The sequence below is a fragment of the Papilio xuthus genome, unplaced genomic scaffold (assembly GCF_000836235.2).
Source record: "Papilio xuthus unplaced genomic scaffold, Pxut_1.1 DF827777.1, whole genome shotgun sequence".
NCBI lineage: Eukaryota > Metazoa > Arthropoda > Insecta > Lepidoptera > Papilionidae > Papilio > Papilio xuthus.
The window spans coordinates 6,421,449-6,431,009 of record NW_013530872.1 but is presented as its reverse complement, the minus strand read 5'-3'; the positions used below and the strand labels follow the sequence as shown (position 1 = coordinate 6,431,009).

Sequence of the window (9,561 nt, the reverse complement as noted above, 5' to 3'; positions counted from 1 at the left end):
TAATAAATTCCATCCCCGGTGATTTATGTGGAATATTGGGCGCTAGCGGAGACGGCTAGCGTGTAACGCGTGGGCGCTCGGGGCAAGCGGCGCGGGGCGTGGGGCTGACGTCACGCGCGCATGCGCAACGTACAGCTCCTTTATGCACAGTATAAAGCAAAGAAACAGAGGTTACAAGAATGTAATTATATCATTGATTTTTTTATTTTCGTAAACACATCATCAAGGAATTTTGGTATTTACAATACAAAATCTCGAAAAGAAAAAGACAAAATTGATACTAATGCATCGAAATTTAATTGCACACCGAGTAATACAAATGTGTGATGAACTTAGTTGTTAGTGTGATTAAATTAATCGGTAATATCCTCAACCTGAGAGGCCCAATTGTACAATTTTTATGTATTTTACTAATATTAAATGATAAAATTAAAAACACATTTTTTTTAAATATCGACAAAATTAAAATAAGTTGTACATAATAAAATAATGAAATTGATTAATGTGAACTGTTTAGTTGTACTGTGCGATGTGATCCGTGTCCGCGTCGACAGCGAGCTTCCAGTCGAGTCAGCCGCGCGCGTTGCTACGTCGTACGCTACGAGACGCTACGTTACGTAGCTGCTTGCCAACTACGCACTCCTTGCCGTAATAAGTCCGTGATCAAATAATTTAGCAGTGAACGTGCGAGGATAATGAATTACCCGGATACATTGTGAGAACATATGTTAGTGCTGCCGTAACTCAAATGTAATTGGTGATTAACATTGTTGGAGTGTATAAAGGTGGGTGAATTGAATAACGAGATATGAATAGCTGTTAAGAGCTTGAATACGAGTAGCTAATGTCAAGGACAAAGATATCGATCAAACTGTTTTTTTAATTTTTTTGCAATTATAATTTTGGTGTGTACTTTTTAAGCAACTAACAAATCGAAATGGGAAGTTTGAGTAATGGATTCTCATTTTATTTTAATCAATATATTTATTATAATTATTTTTTAATTATTAATAGTTTTATAGGTATTTATAAAGGTAATAAAGGGAGTATTCGAAGTAGGTACCAAATAATTTATAAGGAAAGGTGGCACCTTGCGTTCGAGGGTCATGAATATAAAATGATGCCCGCTCGAGTTTTACCTTAAATTATTACGGCAATGATGCGTCCATTGAGCTAATTTTGCATTTTAGCTATACTTTTATGATACAAATAACTTATAATATCAGTCTCCCTTAGCGGTTACTTATTTTTCGAGTATATTAGCTACTGATCGCTTAAATAAGAGAGAATACTGTAAGACAAACGAATATTGTTTTATTTTACTTTATAGCACTCAAAGTGAATATCAACGATCATGTTCTTGTAAATATTCCTGTCCATTTTGAAATAAACTTTTAATTGGTCGAAATTTGACAATTTACGTAATAATTTCTGATGAAATGATTAAACAATATTGCGATATACATGGCAAATACATTTGGCAAAACAAAAAACAAACGATTTGAAACATATTTTAAAGCATTATTTTATGTGTCTCGAAACATTTTCATTTACGCTTTAATTTAATACCTTTAATTTCACTAAATTGTTACAATGCCACATCTATGTTTTTCTTAACTCTATTTTCTTTATACAAGTGAGTATGGTTGTTTCACAAAGGTTAAGGAACTAAAGAACCACAAGTTGAAAACGATCTGGTTTTGTTTTGATATTGTAGCCGCTTTACTAAATGGATTGTATAGTCGGAGCAAATCGGGAAGTATGGATTAGTATAGATATGAATTCAATGGTAATAAAAAATTATATTTACACATTTATGTGACTGACAATATTATGTAATCTATTAGATTTGCTTTGAAAACTTTTAGAGTAAATTAATGATAGGAACATGTCTATTTATTAATTACTCTGTACAGCTTTCTTCTTTGCATACATTATTACTGAAGGTCGTGCTCGTGTCGATACGCCTTTACAATTACAGCTTAATTAACGTATAATTGTTTGCACATATAATTTCTCATTTCAATGGAATTCGTAAATAATTTTAATCTCATAATCATTTTTGATCCGCTATTTAAGATCTAGAATTACATACAGTAATAGAAGAGTAAGTAAAAATTTCGCTTGGAATTTGGGATAAGATTTCAAGTGATACTTCTTTCGCTAGCGGAATGTTTCCTGAATGACTAAATAATTAAAAAAAAAATTATGCCATCTTAAAACCAGCGGACCAATATTTCCCATGTGTACAATGGATTACAAAAAAAGTATCATAGAAATTAAAATTGCCATGAGAATATAACAAAAAAACACAAGCTTTGAAATGTAAATTATCACCTTGAATAAGATGTTAATGCATTTGAATATTTCCAAGCATTATCTTTTAAATTATGTGCATATATTTCATTTCTAAAATGGCACATGGTGAATAACGTTGACGTACAAATTATAAACAACAACAAAGGGTTTGCCCCAACGGTGCGGTTGAATGCGAGGAGTCAGCCAACGCTCCCTAACCTCGCTCTACTGCCCCCGAGTATAAAGTTACAACTGACAATATTTTTACTTAAAGTATTATAGTTTTACACCAAGACTGAATAGTTGACACTTCTACTGCTACAATAGGACTAGTGTAGACACAGTTACATTCGATCACTCAATAACTTCAAAAGTCAAGTGCTTGTCATGTCATCTCCAGTGTTAGTCATGTCACGTCACGTGCTTGTCATGGATTTATTACATTGTTTTGGCACATTTTAACCATTAATAATTAGGATGATTAAAAACAATATCGGTAATAATCGAATAACATCGATAACTTTGTCTATGGTCGATCTATTCTGTCTCAGCGAAATCGTACATCAGTGGAGACTATCCAAAAAAAAATTTAATCTTATACAGATCTACGTTACTGTCGTTTGTTGTGCTGCCCTCGTGTAGAAATAGTGAAGTTGAAATATGTACTGCTGTGTACATCCTAAGGCTTTTTTAATTTCACGAGACTACACCGTTAAATGTACGTTTCCGAGTACGTAATTCATATTAATATTTTAAGGACTTCACGCTTGCAGTACTTGTTTAAAAAATATTGTTATAAGTTTAGTATAATTATTGGTATAACTTGAGTGAAGTAATTAACTGCTATAATTATTTTTATACAAACATATCCATAATATAGAGACAAATAAAAAACAGTACCTTAATTCATTAATACTCAACTAATAAATGTGTAACGATTTTTCTAATTCATCAGCCCCAATAAAACATTCGAATGTATCTTTAACGAAGAGTCTTGTTCCTTTTGCTAATGAGACATACTTTTTTATGGAATAATTGAGCAGAGCACAGAGTAGTACCATTACACTTTTCTTTATTCCTGTTTCGATTTTGTACAACTTTCGTTCGTTCATGCGCAAGTCAATTCTAAGATTCATTTGATCTCAATTATGAGTTTTGTTTTTAACTATTGTCAGACTTGCTATCATATCAAACTGAAATCTATAACGTGGTTATCTTAATCAACATTAAGTATTTTTTATTCATTACAACAGCCTAGAATAATAAAACCTTTATTTTTTTGTTTGTCTAGACATTCAAGGATAAAAAATAATGGACTTTCTCATTGTCCATGTTTTTCTAGTAAAATATTTATGTATATTACTTACATTTTATTTATGATGCCATTAATGAAAATATATTTGGTTGAGGTTTCATTCTATAAAAGAAAAAAAAATTGTTGAATACTTTATTTTATATTATTATGTTTCATAATAATTGAAAAATAAAAATGAGAAAAATCCACTGGACGAAAAGCAAGACGAAATATGACTCATCATACTTCATATTTTAGAAGTTTTTTGCCAAAAACACGCAAACGAACAGGCTCTTTTGATATACAGCCATGACTTTAACTAACCTATAAAGATAGGGAAGATTGTAAGTCTTTACAATCTTATTTCATGTATTTTTGTTTGTAAGTTTTTTCAATAAATTTTTAAATATTTTAACAAAATAAATTGCGTTTTTATTACTAAAAGATACCTTCAACCGTTAATCATTGTGCCTGTTAAATACTTAATCAATTTTATTGACGCTGTAAAGGGCGTGGGCGGGTGGCGGGGGCGGGGGTAGGTTTTGCGTAGCTTTCGTACACCCTCGAAGCACTCAAACCAACACTTCAGGCTTACAACAGGTACAATCGATATTTCCGGACGCCCCTTGAGGGGGGAGGTCATGCAAACAGACTGACAAATGTACAGGAATGTCGCGCACCTTTGTAATTATTTAGTAAATATAGCATCACTTCCAATTTAGATAATAGATTAACTATTACTTTTATAAAAGTTCAAATAAATAGACACGCGTTAATCGTACAACCATGAGTTGTGAGGCTTATATTTTCTTGATAAATATTGTTAATGAGATTTCAGTTTGTTTTTGTCGAATAAGTTTTTAATTTACGTACAGTAATAAAAGGTGGTGTGAATATATTAAATAATGATTTTTATGCATCTTATGTGTATTTTATAAGCCGTATCTCATATTACGGACATCTCAATTAAGTTACATTTATAATTTTTAAGGTTCCGTACCACATAGTAAAAAAACGGAACCCTTATAGGATCACATAGTTGTCCGTCCGTCCGTCTAACAAGACTCTTTCTCTCAAAAACGCGTGAAAGTATCAAGATGGAATTTATTCTAATTACTGCTAATAATTTAAAAAATTTACTTGTTACTCTCTAAACATTCAATAGTCTATGGCAACCATTCTCATGGAATCATAATTTGCAGGGACAAGGGTAACATTTACTTATCGACGTGGAAAAGGTTCTATAAAACATTGCGTCGACTCTCGCTCGCTCTGTTCTCGTAAAAAAAGACCAACTTTTATCTGCTTCACAGATGCGCAGCTGGTAATATGAAACTTGTGGATATTTAAATTTTGCGAAACATTTTTTTGTGTCAGAGTTTTATTTAGTTCACTCAAGCCTACGGATAAACGTAAAATGAATTCAACAAGCTAGCAGCATTTTTTACGATAAACATCTGATAATTGTAAAATCAGTTTTATTTTTAATTAAAATTTTACATAAATACAATTATTTATCTAGGGAAGTGTCTTTTTCCTCGGCGAAACCGGATTTTTATTTTGTGGAAACGATGCTTAAATCACATTAACATATGCATAATATATCTAGAAGTAATTATATTGGCAAATTCAATACGAAGTTAATTTTGTATGGAACATGCATGAATTCGCTTGATTTGGTTCGATAATTAGAGGAAGTGGTCCATTGCCTTTGCTAGCGTTCTTTTTGATTTACAACATTCGTTTCTGCTTGATATGATATTTAAGTGATTTCAGATTACGTCATACAAAACAACTTCAAAAGATTCGGATCAAAGAATATCTTAAGATTCCATTGGGAGTTTTAAGAATTACTTTTTCATCAATTTCAAAGTAAAACAAATTTAACGTCGAGTTTTTCTTTTGATAAATACTTAAATATCTTTATCAGATTTATCCAATTTTTGTGGAAAAGACGTGATATTTCACTATTTCAGTCTTTGGACAAGTGACTGAACTTTCATATTAAGTTACAAATAAGTATTTATTGCCCTTGAAAGTTGACATATAATATTATAAATGCGAAAGATTAAGTGGATGGATGGATGGATGGATGTTTCTTACAAGATGTCACCGGAACAGCTCCACGGACCTTGATAAAATTTGACACAGATTTAGAACATAGTCTGGAAAAACAGTAGCCTATGTGTTCTTAAACCATATTTTTTAAACTATGTTATCTTGTTAATTGTTATAAAAACGCCTCTTAAAATAGATAATAAGTACTCAAATATGTGCAAATGTTTTTAGATGTCGTTTAGGTCATAGAGTCGGATATATTATTGTAGATAATTTATTGCGGAACAAAACACTTATCTCCAATTGAAAGTCACGGCTCAATAGCTTGCTCTCGGCCTCACTGCCCGCATCGCTTTAAGAATAAGCAAATCAGAACAACTAATTTATTTATCTTTCATTCCTATTCATATTCCGCTTTATAAGTTTGAAAAAAAAACAAAAATAAGAGACAACGTAGCGGTTTATTAAAATGTAGAAAATGATATCCCGACTTTTGACTATCATGATGAATGTAAACTATTCTGTGTGTTTTCTTACTAATATTATAAATGCGAATGTTTAGATGGATGGATATATGGATAGATGTTTGTTTGAAGGTGTTTCTAGAACGACTGAACGGATCTTGAAATTTTATAATTTGGCATACATTTATAACACTGTCTGGAAGATCACGTAGGCTAATTACGTTTTATTTTAATTTAATTATAAATAAAAAGCATAAATTAAAAAAAAATGAATTAATAGTATCCTATGTCCGTCTCCTGACTCTAAGCTCACCAGTTTTGAGCCATATCGGTAAAGCCGTTCTTGAGTTATAAATAGTGTAACTAACACGACTTTCTTTTATATATATATATATATATATGTATGTATGTATGTATGTATGTATGTATGTATGTATGTATGTATGTATGTATGTATGTATGTATGTATGTATGTATGTATGTATGTATGTATGTATGTATAGATTTCATTAATATAAAAGAGAAAATTTAATAATATATTAACGCATTTTATTATAGAAGTATAACGACATGAGACAAGTTATTTGCTAAAGGTATGCATTAAACATTTTCATTAAACATTGTTTACGGAAGAGACAATTAAGTATTTTCATTTAAATATCTATGTGAAGCTCAGAGAATATCTAAAACAATGATCTCTCGACGACAAGCAAATGTTGCAACTGTAATGAAAGGGTGGGTTCGGGAGTGCACAGAGTAATATTGTGTAGTGCCCGGGGGTGCGAGGGCGATGCCAATCGATATTCTCCCCTGCCACGCGGCCTAATGCACCCCTAACACGACTCTACAGCCCAAAGGAAGCCAACTGCAAACCTAAGACCCTAAATTGGGTCGTTTTTATTAATTTTATCAAACTATTGATTTCATAACGTTGATGGATCACTGGAAGTTTATGATGTGTTGAGGTAAGGTTAGGTTAGTATTCTTTAAGCGCCTTAAGAAAGATACGAGCAAAATTTTGATTTTACAAATTGGACATACTAACCGAGTTGTACATATTGTACATACTTTGTAAACATTGTACACATTGTAAAGTATATTGAAAAATATGATTTTATTTAAGAATTGCATTTAAGAAGATTAATTAACTTTTAATAGACAAAATAAAATAGTCCAACTCACCTGCAATTAATTCGATATTGTCTTTATCTATGACTACTTCTGCGTTTGAAATGTTCTCGACTCCGTTAACATGGACGATACAAAGGTGTGGTCTAATCTAGTCTCTATAGAATATGCTATGCGTTTGTCAAACAATTATCCGGAAGTTAGATTCTTTAATAAGCAAAACACTTTAATCATCCTATTTTGAAAGTTAGCAAGATCCTAATAATTACTATCAAAATCAATTTTACTTAACTTTTTAAATTCCTTTAAAAGAAAGTCGTCAATAACCTTTCAAGTACTTAGCATGCAAACTATGTTACTCGAAAGATTTTCGGGCTGAGAGGTATTGACCTCTCAGCCCGAATTCTGAAGTCCTTGATGCATTGGCATCAAGGACTTCAGAATTGGTAAACATGACTGCATTTGAAATTCAAATTGCATTTAAGGCGCATAGCATCTCATATTCAAGTTTATGCATAGTGTGAGTATTTTAGCAAATAAAATATACTACAAAAAGAAAGCAATTACAAAAAACCTTCTTATTAGAAGTATAATTATACAGAACTAGTATACAGTCCTTAAAATTGTATTGCTTACAAATAATTTAGAAATTTAGTTACCACTATTTTTGTGAATCGATTTTCATACTCTTTCCAGACAGGGGTATTATGACCACTATACGTCAAGAAAGTTATTAAGTCTTATGTTTTCAATAGAAGTTTCATTTATTTTTTTATTACGTTTCTTTTAGTATTACCGGCCAGTATTGTATCGCTAAGACGAATAATACGGATCGTACTCTGTGTAATAACGCCGTGAATCGACCTCGCTGATACGTCTACCAAATTGTGTGCTCCATTTAAGACGATATTAAATCCGATATTGCCGACTGAGCTTTACATTTACTGAGTTTAGATTAACTCGATATTAGTTTTCTATTAAATAAAGATTAAGTAATTCCATCTGGGAATACAAAAAGTGGAATTCAGAATATAGAGTAAAAGTGGATAAAGGTCGGAGTATAATTTCGTTATTGTAATATAGTAGATAGTAGATTTTTTTCTTTTTAAATCGATTTTTTCGGAGACAAGAAACATAAAAGATTACGTCTTTTATCGACAGTGAAGTTTCCGAAATTTTTGAAAAAATATTCATTCGTTCTAAATGTGTTAAAGTGTTGATAGGTCGGCGTAGACGCTCACACCCACGGTTGCGGAAAACTGATTTCCCGAATGTCTAGACTGCTTTCCGCCATTTCGGAATTGCATTACCTTGCGCAGACTTATCAAAAAATAATTCCATTTTTAAAATTGAGAAAGGTGTTGAAGTTTTACTGTGAAATAGATAAATGTAACCAAAGGTTAATGCGCTCTGTTTATTTAATAAGGGTAGCGATCAATTTAAAAAAATTACCTTAGGGAATTAGCTGTAACTATGGGTAGCCACTTTTATAATTTACTGTCTCAAAATCTACTAAAGTTATATTGAATTAATTGTTTTTTTTATTTAATATGCCACTTAATTAACTGTTTCAAATTAATAATCTACTAGTTATCATACTCCTCCATTACCATACTTATTTTTATGAAATTTTATATGCATGTTTAAGTAGATCTGCGATCCGGTTACTTTCTGTTTTTCATACCCCTATGTGATATATTTTTTAATTTTTTTTAAATGTGGTATTAAAAATACATACAACCAAAATTTTTACCCTTCTAGCACCAACCCCGATTGTAGAGTTTTCCTAAATAAATGATATGGTAAAATAACGTTTGTCGGGTTAGCTAATAATATTCAATAATATTAAAAACGGAAAACAATTTTTATATTACTTCATAGCAAATAATCTAGCATTCATAACCGTCTCATGACCTTTCAACAGCGTGCATATTGTTCAGATTAGATCTGCTTTCAAGAGCTATTCCACTCCGGACAAAGAGACGTTGAATGCATAAAACTGTCCGCACGACGCACACACGGACAGTCGTACTGCGGAGGACGGTCATTGAGTGACATTACAAAAGGTATTGTACTCAGGGACTCGTTTATCTCGTGTTCGCCGGCACGACGCTTGTTCCGTCCCGATAACGCTCAAAACACCATTCGCTAGTGACGTCACATGTCATGTTTCCGATAAAACAAGTTTACTACAGATAGTTGTCATTAATTTTTCGCTTGTAAAATATACAATAATCGTGATTTGTTAATGCCGAAATACTTCTTATAAAATTGATAACAGATATGCATTGCTCTCTTTCTCTTTTAAGAAATACAGAT

General features: G+C 31.7%; 1 protein-coding gene across 7 annotated transcripts in view; it reads left to right on the top strand.

Moving 5' to 3' along the window:
• Positions 1 to 584: 584 nt before the first annotated feature.
• The window catches only part of Liprin-gamma (liprin protein kazrin), a 31,138-nt gene continuing 22,161 nt past the window's right edge, over positions 585 to 9,561 (top strand). For all 7 annotated transcript variants that reach the window (XM_013309773.1, XM_013309776.1, XM_013309771.1 and 4 more), the window contains exon 1: positions 585 to 785. The gene's annotated coding sequence lies outside the window, so the exon portion shown is untranslated. The remainder of the gene's footprint in view (positions 786 to 9,561) is intronic.